We start from the raw sequence: 13,902 nt of genomic DNA on the forward strand, positions 1-13,902 counted from the left end.
AGTGTGAGTGCAGAGTGTGAAGTAGTGAGTGCAGAGTGAGTAGTAGTGAGTGCAGAGTGAGTGAGCAGAGTGTGAGTGCAGAGTGTGAAGTAGTGAGTGCAGAGTGAGTGTGCAGAGTGTGAATGCAGCGTGCAGAGTTTAGTGCAGAGTGTGAGTGCAGAGTGTAAGTGTGAGTGCAGAGTGCAGAGTAGTGAGTGCAGAGTAGTGAGTGCAGAGTAGTGAGTGCAGAGTGTGAGTAGTGAGTGCAGAGTGTGAGTAGTGAGTGCAGAGTAGTGAGTGCAGAGTGTGAGTAGTGAGTGCAGAGTGTGAGTAGTGAGTGCAGAGTGTGAGTAGTGAGTACAGAGTGCAGAGTAGTGAGTGCAGAGTAGTGAGTGCAGAGTAGTGAGTGCAGAGTAGTGAGTGCAGAGTAGTGAATAGTGAGTAGTGAGTGCAGAGTAGTGAGTGCAGAGTATTGAGTGCAGAGTAGTGAGTGCAGAGTAGTGAGTAGTGAGTGCAGAGTAGTGAGTAGTGAGTGCAGAGTAGTGAGTAGTGAGATCAGAGTAGTGAGTGGTGAGTGCAGAGTAGTGAGTGCAGAGTAGTAAGTGCACAGTAGTGAGTGCAGAGTAGTGAGTGCAGAGTAGTGAGTAGTGAGTGCAGAGTAGTGAGTAGTGAGTGCAGAGTATTGAGTGCAGAGTATTGAGTGCAGAGTAGTGAGTGCAGAGTAGTGAGTGCAGAGTAGTGAGTGCAGAGTAGTGAGTGCAGAGTAGTGAGTGCAGAGTAGTGAGTAGTGAGTGCAGAGTAGTGAGTAGTGAGTGCAGAGTAGTGAGTAGTGAGTGCAGAGTAGTGAGTGCAGAGTAGTAAGTGCACAGTAGTGAGTGCAGAGTAGTGAGTGCAGAGTAGTGAGTAGTGAGTGCAGAGTAGTGAGTAGTGAGTGCAGAGTATTGAGTGCAGAGTATTGAGTGCAGAGTAGTGAGTGCAGAGTAGTGAGTAGTGAGTGCAGAGTAGTGAGTAGTGAGTAGTGAGTTCAGAGTAGTGAGTGCAGAGTAGTGAGTAGTGAGTGCAGAGTAGTGAGTAGTGAGTGCAGAGTAGTGAGTGCAGAGTAGTGAGTGCAGAGTAGTGAGTGCAGAGTAGTGAGTGCAGAGTAGTGAGTAGTGAGTGCAGAGTAGTGAGTAGTGAGTGCAGAGTAGTGAGTAGTGAGTTCAGAGTAGTGAGTAGTGAGTAGTGAGTGCAGAGTAGTGAGTAGTGAGTGCAGAGTAGTGAGTGCAGAGTAGTGAGTGCAGAGTAGTGAGTTCAGAGTAGTGAGTGCAGAGTAGTGAGTAGTGAGTGCAGAGTAGTGAGTAGTGAGTGCAGAGTAGTGAGTAGTGAGTGCAGAGTAGTGAGTGCAGAGTAGTGAGTGCACAGTAGTGAGTGCAGAGTAGTGAGTGCAGAGTAGTGAGTGCAGAGTAGTGAGTAGTGAGTGCAGAGTAGTGAGTGCAGAGTAGTGAGTGCAGAGTAGTGAGTAGTGAGTGCAGAGTAGTGAGTAGTGAGTGCAGAGTAGTGAGTGCAGAGTAGTGAGTAGTGAGTGCAGAGTAGTGAGTAGTGAGTGCAGAGTAGTGAGTGCAGATTGCAGAGTAGTGAGTGCAGAGTAGTGAATGCAGAGTAGTGAGTGCAGAGTAGTGAGTGCAGAGTAGTGAGTAGTGAGTGCAGAGTAGTGAGTAGTGAGTGCAGAGTAGTGAGTGCAGAGTATTGAGTGCAGAGTAGTGAGTGCAGAATAGTGAGTGCAGAGTAGTGAGTGCAGAGTAGTGAGTGCAGAGTAGTGAGTGCAGAGTAGGGAGTAGTGAGTGCAGAGTAGGGAGTAGTGAGTGCAGAGTAGTGAGTAGTGAGTGCAGAGTAGTGAGTAGTGAGTAGTGAGTGCAGAGTCGTGAGTAGTGAGTGCAGAGTAGTGAGTAGTGAGTGCAGAGTATTGAGTGCAGAGTATTGAGTGCAGAGTAGTGAGTGCAGAGTAGTGAGTAGTGAGTGCAGAGTAGTGAGTAGTGAGTGCAGAGTAGTGAGTAGTGAGTTCAGAGTAGTGAGTGCAGAGTAGTGAGTAGTGAGTGCAGAGTAGTGAGTAGTGAGTGCAGAGTAGTGAGTGCAGAGTAGTGAGTGCAGAGTAGTGAGTGCAGAGTAGTGAGTGCAGAGTAGTGAGTGCAGAGTAGTGAGTAGTGAGTGCAGAGTAGTGAGTAGTGAGTGCAGAGTAGTGAGTAGTGAGTTCAGAGTAGTGAGTAGTGAGTGCAGAGTAGTGAGTAGTGAGTGCAGAGTAGTGAGTGCAGAGTAGTGAGTGCAGAGTAGTGAGTGCAGAGTAGTGAGTGCAGAGTAGTGAGTAGTGAGTGCAGAGTAGTGAGTAGTGAGTGCAGAGTAGTGAGTGCAGAGTAGTGAGTGCACAATAGTGAGTGCAGAGTAGTGAGTGCAGAGTAGTGAGTAGTGAGTGCAGAGTAGTGAGTAGTGAGTGCAGAGTAGTGAGTAATGAGTAGTGAGTGCAGAGTAGTGAGTAGTGAGTGCAGAGTAGTGAGTAGTGAGTGCAGAGTAGTGAGTGCAGATTGCAGAGTAGTGAGTGCAGAGTAGTGAGTGCAGAGTAGTGAGTGCAGAGTAGTGAGTGCAGAGTAGTGAGTGCAGAGTAGTGAGTAGTGAGTGCAGAGTAGTGAGTAGTGAGTGCAGAGTAGTGAGTGCAGAGTATTGAGTGCAGAGTAGTGAGTGCAGAATAGTGAGTGCAGAGTAGTGAGTGCAAAGTAGTGAGTGCAGAGTAGTGAGTGCAGAGTAGGGAGTAGTGAGTGCAGAGTAGTGAGTAGTGAGTGCAGAGTAGTGAGTAGTGAGTAGTGAGTGCAGAGTAGTGAGTAGTGAGTGCAGAGTAGTGAGTGCAGAGTAGTGAGTAGTGAGTGCAGAGTAGTGAGTAGTGAGTGCAGAGTAGTGAGTGCAGAGTAGTGAGTGCAGATTGCAGAGTAGTGAGTGCAGAGTAGTGAGTGCAGAGTAGTGAGTGCAGAGTAGTGAGTAGTGAGTGCAGAGTAGTGAGTAGTGAGTGCAGAGTAGTGAGTGCAGAGTAGTGAGTAGTAGGCAGTGAGTGCAGAGTAGTGAGTAGTGAGTGCAGAGTAGTGAGTAGTGAGTGCAGAGTAGTGAGTAGTGAGTGCAGAGTAGTGAGTAGTAAGTGCAGAGTAGTGAGTAGTGAGTGCGGAGTAGTGAGTAGTGAGTAGTGAGTAGTGAGTGCAGAGTAGTGAGTAGTGAGTGCAGAGTAGTGAGTGCAGAGTAGTGAGTAGTGAGTGCAGAGTAGTGAGTAGTGAGTAGTGCGTAGTGAGTGCAGAGTAGTGAGTGCAGAGTAGTGAGTAGTGAGTAGTGAGTGCAGAGTAGTGAGTAGTGGGTGCAGAGTAGTGAGTAGTGAGTGCAGAGTAGTGAGTAATGAGTAGTGAGTAATGAGTAGTGAGTGCAGAGTAGTGAGTAGTGAGTGCAGAGTAGTGAGTAGTGAGTAGTGAGTGCAGAGTAGTGAGTGCAGATTGCAGAGTAGTGAGTAGTGAGTAGTGAGTGCAGAGTAGTGAGTGCAGATTGCAGAGTAGTGAGTGCAGAGTAGTGAGTGCAGAGTAGTGAGTAGTGAGTGCCGAGTAGTGAGTAGTGAGTGCAGAGTAGTGAGTGCAGAGTATTGAGTGCAGAGTATTGAGTGCAGAGTAGTGAGTGCAGAGTAGTGAGTGCAGAGTAGTGAGTGCAGAGTAGTGAGTGCAGAGTAGTGAGTGCAGAGTAGGGAGTAGTGAGTGCAGAGTAGTGAGTAGTAAGTGCAGACTAGTGAGTAGTGAGTGCAGAGTAGTGAGTGCAGAGTAGTGAGTAGTGAGTGCAGAGTAGTGAGTGCAGAGTAGTGAGTAGTGAGTGCAGAGTAGTGAGTAGTGAGTGCAGAGTAGTGAGTAGTGAGTGCAGAGTAGTGAGTGCAGATTGCAGAGTAGTGAGTGCAGAGTAGTGAGTGCAGAGTAGTGAGTGCAGAGTAGTGAATAGTGAGTGCAGAGTAGTGAGTGCAGAGTAGTGAGTAGTGAGTGCAGAGTAGTGAGTGTAGAGTAGTGAGTGCAGAGTAGTGAGTGCAGAGTAGTGAGTAGTGAGTGCAGAGTAGTGAGTGCAGATTGCAGAGTAGTGAGTGCAGAGTAGTGAGTGCAGAGTAGTGAGTAGTGAGTGCAGAGTAGTGAGTAGTGAGTGCAGAGTAGTGAGTGCAGATTGCAGAGTAGTGAGTGCAGAGTAGTGAGTGCAGAGTAGTGAGTGCAGAGTAGTGAGTAGTGAGTGCAGAGTAGTGAGTGCAGAGTAGTGAGTGCAGAGTAGTGAGTAGTGAGTGCAGAGTAGTGAGTGCAGAGTAGTGAGTAGTGAGTGCAGAGTAGTGAGTGCAGAGTAGTGAGTGCAGAGTAGTGAGTAGTGAGTGCAGAGTAGTCAGTAGTGAGTGCAGAGTAGTGAGTAGTGAGTAGTGAGTGCAGAGTAGTGAGTAGTGAGTGCAGAGTAGTGAGTGCAGAGTAGTGAGTAGTGAGTGCAGAGTAGTGAGTGCAGAGTAGTGAGTGCAGAGTAGTGAGTAGTGAGTGCAGAGTAGTGAGTAGTGAGTGCAGAGTAGTGAGTAGTGAGTGCAGAGTAGTGAGTGCAGATTGCAGAGTAGTGAGTGCAGAGTAGTGAGTGCCGAGTAGTGAGTGCAGAGTAGTGAGTAGTGAGTGCAGAGTAGTGAGTGCAGAGTAGTGAGTGCAGAGTAGTGAGTGCAGAGTAGTGAGTGCAGAGTAGTGAGTAGTGAGTGCAGAGTAGTGAGTAGAGAGTGCAGAGTAGTGAGTGCAGAGTAGTGAGTGCAGAGTAGTGAGTGCAGATTAGTGAGTGCAGAGTAGTGAGTGCAGAGTAGTGAGTGCAGAGTAGTGAGTGCAGAGTGCAGAGTAGTGAGTGCAGAGTAGTGAGTGCAGAGTAGTGAGTAGTGAGTGCAGAGTAGTGAGTAGTGAGTGCAGAGTAGTGAGTAGTGAGTGCAGAGTAGTGAGTGCAGAGTAGTGAGTAGTGAGTGCAGAGTAGTGAGTAGTGAGTGCAGAGTAGTGAGTGCAGAGTAGTGAGTAGTGAGTGCAGAGTAGTGAGTAGTTAGTAGTGAGTAGTGAGTAGTGAGTAGTGAGTAGTGAGTGCAGAGTAGTGAGTAGTGAGTGCAGAGTAGTGAGTAGTGAGTGCAGAGTAGTGAGTAGTGAGTAGTGAGTAGTGAGTGCAGAGTAGTGAGTAGTGAGTGCAGAGTAGTGAGTAGTGAGTGCAGAGTAGTGAGTGCAGAGTAGTGAGTAGTGAGTGCAGAGTAGTGAGTAGTGAGTAGTGAGTGCAGAGTAGTGAGTAGTGAGTGCAGAGTAGTGAGTGCAGAGTAGTGAGTGCTGAGTAGTGGGTGCAGAGTAGTGGGTGCAGAGTAGTGGGTGCAGAGTAGTGAGTGCAGAGTAGTGAGTGCAGAGTAGTGAGTGCAGAGTAGTGAGTGCAGAGTAGTGAGTGGTGAGTTCAGAGTAGTGAGTGCAGAGAAGTGAGTAGTGAGTGCAGAGTAGTGAGTAGTGAGTGCAGAGTAGTGAGTGCAGATTGCAGAGTAGTGAGTGCAGAGTAGTGAGTGCAGAGTAGTGAGTAGTGAGTGCAGAGTAGTGAGTAGTGAGTGCAGAGTAGTGAGTGCAGAGTAGTGAGTAGTGAGTGCAGAGTAGTGAGTAGTGAGTGCAGAGTAGTGAGTAATGAGTGCAGAGCAGTGAGTGCAGAGTAGTGAGTGCAGAGTAGTGAGTGCAGAGTAGTGAGTAGTGAGTGCAGAGTAAAGAGTAGTGAGTTCAGAGTAGTGAGTAGTGAGTGCAGAGTAGTGAGTGCAGAGCAGTGAGTGCAGAGCAGTGAGTGCAGAGCAGTGAGTGCAGAGTAGTGAGTGCAGAGCAGTGAGTGCAGAGCAGTGAGTGCAGAGCAGTGAGTGCAGAGTAGTGAGTGCAGAGCAGTGAGTGCAGAGCAGTGAGTGCAGAGTAGTGAGTAGTGAGTGCAGAGCAGTGAGTGCAGAGCAGTGAGTGCAGAGCAGTGAGTGCAGAGCAGTGAGTGCAGAGCAGTGAGTAGTGAGTGCGGAATGCAGAGTAGTGAGTGCAGAGTGAGTGTGCAGAGCAGTGAGTGCAGGTGCAGAGTGGTGTGTGCTCTTGAGTGCAGAGTGGTGTGTGCTGTTGAGTGCAGAGTGCTGTGTATTGGCAATGTAAATGACAATGCCATCTATTTATGATTTAAAGAAAAAAAAGAAATGTCATGAGCAATGCCAATAGCTCCACCTTTAATGATGCCGAGACCATTGCATTGTAAATACTTGTTGTGGATTGTGTTACTAAGTTTTAAAATGATGAAACTTAAGTACAAAAAGGGCAGCCTTTCATTGCGCACAAATTTACAAAACCTTATAATATGTAAAGACTTGTCCAAATATAAAAATGAAAACATGCAGAGTCAACCCCTAGTGACATTTGTGTTTATGAAATGGCGGGATACAGCATGCATTCTTATAAAATGGTAGCTTCAAGTACTGGTGGTCCCTGTTCTACTGTGACTACAAAAGCCAAACTCAGGGGTATTCTCTGAGTTTACAAATGGAGAGGGGATTTTATGGGAGAAGGCTCTGCACGGAGAGGATTATCTAGATACTTTGAGAAGGAATAGATGGATTCCAAGCACAAATATGGAGGAAGACACATTGGCACACAGAGAGGTCAGATAAGAGACACTAAGAGAAGACAGCTTGGCACTTAAACTGTAGCCCTAGACCAGCGGGTAGAAGACACAGCGCTGGCTGATGGTGAGAAAGGCGGGAGGGTGAGGGTGCTGGAGTGGGAGTGAAAGGTTTGGGCTGGGCGCCTTCTCCTGTACAACACCTGAAGCCTGTGTACACAGGCTCAGCAAGTCAAACGTGTGTTCACAACCCAGAGGAAATGCACTCTGCCCCTGCCAGGCAGCGAGGAGAAAGCACCTTTCCCTCAGGTAATATGTTTGAGAAAGCTTTTATTTGGAGGTGGCGCTTAAAATTAAGCAAGCATTTATAAATGCACAGTATAAAACAAAACCTTACATGTTTAAAATGTATTGTTTACATAGAGAGATGTTGTTATGAACATACATTTGTACTGTCTCTAAGAGAGATAAAAATAGGGCCCAACGTCTGTGATATTGTTATGATAAGAAAAATATATGGAGATAGAGGGAAACTCAAAAGGACAGAAGGGGAACTTCTTTTGAATTCCTTGATGTTTTATTGGAATCAAAATGAAAAGAATTGTGAGTATATCCTGGTGATTTAGTGCAACGACATCGATGATCACACAAACTAGATATTCATCTCGATTTGCTCATTTTGTTAATCGTTATTATGACTCAAGTTCTGGTGGGACTTTCAGGGGTTAAAAGGAAAGCCAGAACACAGGCAATGAATTTACCAGTGCCATACGAGCTTTTATCAGACTGACGGCCAGGACAAATATAAAATGGCAGGCAATTATAGAAAACTCAAAATATAGTGAGATTAAAATGAGTTAAAAGAGATGACATAATGTCATTATAAACTGTTATATTGAAATGTCGAGCCCTACTCTGGAAAGCAGATCTACTTGCCAAATAAAGGGGACACCAAATTGCAGACATTGTGATGAGAAGTCTATTATGTCTCGTTTAATTATGGGAGAAAGTACCTATTTACGTTTGCTGAGAAAATGTACTTTTTTTTGTAAAGTGAACAGATGACGGGTTTAATCAAGCAAGCACATGAACCACTGAAGAAAGCAGGCAGAGAATTAAAAGAAAAAAGGAATGGCTAATCTGAAGAACATCAATAAATAGTGAGCAGAGCACCCAAGGGAAAGATAAAGTTAAATCATTGATGTTAACCAATAATAATCACACCACGAGTAAAACATATTGAAAGTTATTCGGATGAGGAACTATGCCTGACACCACATCATGTATCCAACTTATGACGTGGACCACTTTTCCAGAAGCAAAAGAGTATATGGACATGGGTGCAAAAGAGTAAAAGCGTTCAAACTGAAGAAAGCACACTTATTAAACTCCTCACCATCATGTTTAAGCAACAGGGCTCGTGCCTTGTATTTACAAAGTGGTCACTGTCCTCTGCAGAAGGTAAAGCTACAATTCATAATGTGCAAAGGTGTCTTGCGATTTGCATTTGGCATTCTGAGCAGCAGGGAACACATTGGGGGCGCTCGCAATCTTCAAGGAGAAGGAGTGGGAAAGGGCTGTCCCACCCTTCTTTTGACTCACAATGCATCACACACTTTGTCAACTTTCCTACAGTTGTCAAGCATCGAGTGGCTATTCAATGACGAGTACCGGACATTCCGCGGGATTGTAAAAAGGACTGCCTTTCACAAGGCCGTAAAACTTTTCGGAAATGTAGTGCTGCACCACCAGGTGGCCAGAAAAAAGATTTGGCTTCTTCCAAATTTGAAAACTGTGGGGCATATTATCAAGGACCGGTGTTAAAATTATCCCCCTTTTATTGGCAGGAAACTGCTGATAAAACAGCGATAATGGGCTTGATAATACGCCCTTGTTAATTCCCATAGAAGCCCATGGTAACATCAGAACATGGGCTTCTATGGAAATTAACAAGGGCGTATTATCAAGCCCATTATCACCGTTTTATCGGCAGTTTCCTGCCGATAAAACGGCGATAATGTTTAATACCGGTCCTTGATAATATGCCCCTGTGTTCTAGGTAGAGGTAGCTGGACATTATTCAGACATGCCATAACACTGAAAGAATTGTGCCCAAATATGTTGCAAACCCTTGTCACGAAGCTGAAGTGAGCCAAATGGATGTGTGTGTTTGACAAGGCCAAGTAGCCTGTTTAAATCACTGACAGAATGAATGGGTCCCAAAATAGAAGTACATAGTGAACCTCTGGATGGAAGGCACAGAGGAAACAAGCAAGACTACAAGAGCTCAGCCAAACAAAATAGGGTTTAACATCCAAGCCCTGGATTAGAGGACGAGTCAACAGTAGTTCCACTTCCACACCAGTGTTCCGATTTCCCTGGGCATCCCTAAACGTCGCCCTGTAACTGAAAGGTGGATTCTGCCTGAAACACCTAGAAGAATAAACCAAGGGGCATATTACCAAGCAATAGCGATAATTATCGCTATTGCTTGGTTAGAGACAAAAATTTACCGCTGAGCTGCGGCGATTTTTATCGCAGATAAACCTTGGTATTACTAAGATTTATCGCAAATGCAATAAAAATCGGCCGCAATGCATGAATATCGCTGAAAAGTCAGCGATATTCATGCATTACCGAGCTAATGCTCTTAGCCATGTTATCCACCTCCCATTGGATAACATGGCTAAGAACTGATCCGGGGCAGGTGCTTAGCGCGAATATCTCCAAAAGTTGGTAATAGGAGATAGCGATGTTAGCGACTTTTTCCAGTCGCTAACATCTTGGCACGCCCACTTTGCATGTCATTAGTGATAAATATCACTGACATGCAAAGCGGGGCCCAAGATGGTCGCTATCTCCTACTAGCTGTCGCTAACTGGTGTTAGCAACAGCTAGGTAATAGGGAGATCATTTTATCTCCGCTTTCTTGGCTTTTAAAGCCAAAAAAGCGGAGATAAACCCCCTTGATAATATGCCCCTAGATGAGTAGCTTTACACGTGTTATATGAAACTGGTGATAGGCATGAGCATTCAATGGACACCATCTACTAAAACCCCTATTCTGGGTGCGGTGTAATTCCAGAGTAAGCCCCAGAGAGCTAACCAGCTAGAGGCTGGTGACATTTCCCAGTGGGTGACCAGAAGGAAATGGGGAACTACAGCAGTAATCAGCAGTAGTAACACTGATTCCAGTAATTCCTGTGTTGTATGGGGCTCCCTTGGGTGCCATTGAGAATGCCACAGTACTCCCACATCCAGGAATTACCAATGTCTGTGGTATCAGTCCTTCATTGCATAACTAATGGTGCAGTATTCCCAGACTCCTCAGAATGGGGACTCAAGAGATGCCAATAAAGAAAAAGTGAATTGCGCCTTGGCAGGCGAGTAGCCACCCAAGCACATCCTCTGAAGGCAGCAGTAATAGCCCTGGGAGATATGCTATGCAGTCCCAGCTGGTGAAACGTATCCACAACCCGGAGAAACTTCACTCTGCCCCTGCCCAACATTGAGGACAGAGCAGCCTTACCCCGGCTAATATGTTTGAGACAGCTTTTATTTAGAGACGGCGCTTAAACTGCAGCCCCAGACCAGCGGGTTAAAGCCGCAGATCTGGCTAAAGGTGAGGAAGGCGGGAGAGGCGTGGGTGCTGGAGTGAGAGTGAAAGAATTGGGCTGGGTGCCTTCTCTCCTACAGCACCCGAAGCCTGTGTACCCAGTCTCAGCTGGTGAAAAGTGTGCTCACAGCTCGGAGGAAATGCACTCTGCCTCTGCCCTACAGCGAGGAGAGAGAAGCTTTCCCCGCCCCCTAATAATATGTTTGAGACAGCTTTTATCTAGAGGCAGCACCTAAAATTAAACAAGCACTTGTAAATGCACTGTCTTAGATAAAGTGTCGCAGGGCCTACCAGCGAAGCATCCCTCCAGGCTTTATGAAATGGACGGAGTTGGAGAAGGAGGAATTTGAGTAATCGTGGTGTGTTTCACTGATTTGTAAATTGCGCTCTGCTGGCTGCCAAAGTGAGGGTCAGCCTGTGCTACACTGCCGCCTGCTGTTGTCTTCTGAGCTCCAGCCGCCTCCTTGTGATCCTCCGCTTCGGCATCAGTATATGGCGTCAACAACAACATTGCCAGGGCTCACAGAAAATGCGGCCTGCACAGCTGGAATGGTGGTGATATCAACGCGAGGTGAGAAAGTGCTTGGCATGATGGCATATGTAGTTCCTGCAACTAGTGCTATTCATGCGCTTAGTGAAGTTTAAAGGAAAAAAGAACTACAGGGCATATTATCAAGGGGGTTTATCTTCGCTTTTTTGGCTTTAAAAGCCAAGAAAGCGGAGATAAAATTATGTCCCTATTACCTAGTTGTCGCTAACACCAGTTAGTAAGTGGATGGGAAGGAGCAAACAGTGGCTTTTGCCTCTAGGTCACTGAAACAATTTGAACGGCATTACATTACATTTGAGAGGGAGGCTTTGGTTTGTGTTTGGGCTGCGCAAAAATTAAAAATGTATACCTGGGGTCGTAAATTTGTGATGTTACCATAAACCGCTTTCCTTTATTTTCAGCAAAGTGGCTGGAAACAACAATCTGTCTCCAAGATTAACCAGACTTGTGTCTAAACTTCAGGAAGAGCCCCTCAAGTGCTTTTAACAGATAACGGTACCCATTTAGTATCAGATAAGATGCATTCGTTCCTGGACTGGCAAGATATCAAACAACTTAAAGTGGCTCTTTATTCTCCTTCCTCCAATGGTTTGGTGGAACGTGGGAATAAAATTTTGAAGGAAGGTATTCAAACAGCGGTTGCTTCAGGTTTAGATATGAGTACATTTCTAGACGAAAAAGTTTGGAATTATAATACTTCTCCACATTGTACAACTCAGATTACACCTTTTGAATTGTTAAGAGGTAGAAAAGTACACTCTACTTTATTTCCTTCATGGCTAGGTAAAAAAAGTTCTAACCGAAAGGGGTGTGACACGGATGAACTGAATAATACAGGGGCATATTATCAAGGGGGTTTATCTCTGCTTTTTTGGCTTTAAAAGCCAAGAAAGCGGAGATAAAATTATCTCCCTATTACCTAGCTGTCGCTAACACCCGTTAGCGACAGCTAGTAGGAGATAGCGACCATCTTGGGCCCTACTTTGCATGTCAGAGAAATGTATCACTAATGACATGCAAAGTGGGCGTGCCAAGATGTTAGGGACTGGAAACAGTCGCTAACATCGCTATCTCCTATTACCACCTTTTGGAGATATTCGCGCTAAGCGCGAATATCTCCAAAAGCTAACACCTGCCCTGAGCAGTTCTTAGCCATGTTATCCAATGGGAGGTGACTTTTCAGCGATATTCATGCATTGCGGCCATTTTTTTATCGCATTTGCAATAAACCTTGATAATACCAAGGTTTATCTGCGATAAAAATCGCCGCAGGTCAGCAATAAATTTTTGTCTCTAACCAATCAATAGTGATAATTATCGCTATTGCTTGGTAATATGCCCCTCCATGTCAAGGAATTTAGTGGAACAGTTTTTGTTTTCCATGACCGTTGAAAAGACAAGAAGCTGTAGGGAGATGAGGACAACAGGGAGATCAATATGAATTTTATGGATCTCCAACATGGATACGTTGGGGTAGGTGGGAGTGGGCATGAAGCACGTGGGAGAAGGTGGGAGACATGGCAGGAGGGGTGACGGACGGGAGAGCAAAAAACAAATCAAATAGTCTCCCACATGAGCGTAACTGTACAGTAGTTGGTCCCTGTGCCTGTGGGAGGAAACCAGAGACAAAAGGAGGGACTAGAGGTAGGGCTGACCGCTAGCATGCAAGTATTTTTAATGGACACTGAAACAGACAAATGAAAACAGGGGGTGGGCTCTAAGCCCACATATAAGTATGTAGTAAAGTATATACAAGAGGTCTCGATTGTTCGACCTAAAAACAGAAAAAAATCAATCTAGACTATTCTGCAGTTTCCACCATTGATGACTAGATGTCAGACTACTGCATATTGACCATTTAGAAAAGCACCATTCAGGATAGTATGTGCAATGTGAGAGATGTGCAAAAACACTAAGAACAACACAAGCTATGGAATTTTCTTTTCCTGCTGCTCACATATGGAATCAAATACAAAGCAGCTAAAAAACAATGCAAAGTGGAATAAGCACAGAAGACTTCTTTCAGCCGCCCACATCACAACATCTGACTAAGTGCAAAGGCTGGGGCAGCAGCTGGCTGCCCACGCACGCCTCTGTTGGCACAATTTCTGCAGTCCATCTTCCTGCAGAAATTAGGAGAAGCAAGGCCAGTGGAGCATAACACTACCGCATTTATGCATATGTGCTGGGAGTACTTTTGTGCAACAGAGTGAGACCCAGAGCAGGGCTGTGTTTCTAGAGAGGCACACCATCTGCCACCTCTTTATCGAGCTTGAGTACAGTCCACTTGCCGGACTGTAGAGGGCTGACAGTGGTGACAGTTATATCATTTAGAATAAAATGGCAGGCCCTTTTATTAGTCCATGCCTGGGAGAGTCACCTACTGGCCTCTTCAGCCTTTTTCAAACGAGTCTGCTAGCCCCCTGCAACTAGCTCCTTTGCCCATGCATATGGGACATGGAATTTCCATATATGGATTGTTTGGTATGTGTAGAGGAAGTTTATAAGAAGCATTCATGGCTTGGATGACCATAGCCACGTTGAGGTTTATTTTGTATTTGCTGCACTCAAGTTCAGGGTTAGAGGAAAAGCCCAGACAGCAGTTATGAACTGCAGGACTCTCCCGAGACATTCCAAGGATCCTTTCAAGTGGGTAAGAATGATGAGAGTTAGGGCAAGGAGAAAGAGGACCTCATTGAAACAAGGGACATCCCCTGACCTTTCATGGAACATCGTTCTCTGGTAGGGCCACGCTCCACAGGTTAACAGACAGTTAAGTGGGACAGCCTCTCTTACCTTTCTTCCTTTTTGTGGGTTTTGCTTGCCGTGAGACTCCCAGTTCCACCCTGACCTTCCTTCTCACAACTTGTACCAAAGTTTACTCATTCAACGTGGAATAAACAAAATGGCAGAATTACCCAGAACTGGTTTCAGAACTATGGCGATATAAAGCTTCTATCTGTCACTTAAGTATAAAGATGGGGCGGAGACTCCCAGCCATGTTCCAAGATTTCTCTACCAGAAATCCGGGGGGGGGGGGAGTCTCCACATTAGCAGCACCTGAGAAGCTCTCTGAGGTCCAGGGCTCTGGTATCCACTGCCAGCTCCCCTTGACGGG

Source organism: Lissotriton vulgaris, chromosome 2_1, assembly GCF_964263255.1.
Source record: "Lissotriton vulgaris chromosome 2_1, aLisVul1.2, whole genome shotgun sequence".
Lineage (NCBI taxonomy): Eukaryota > Metazoa > Chordata > Amphibia > Caudata > Salamandridae > Lissotriton > Lissotriton vulgaris.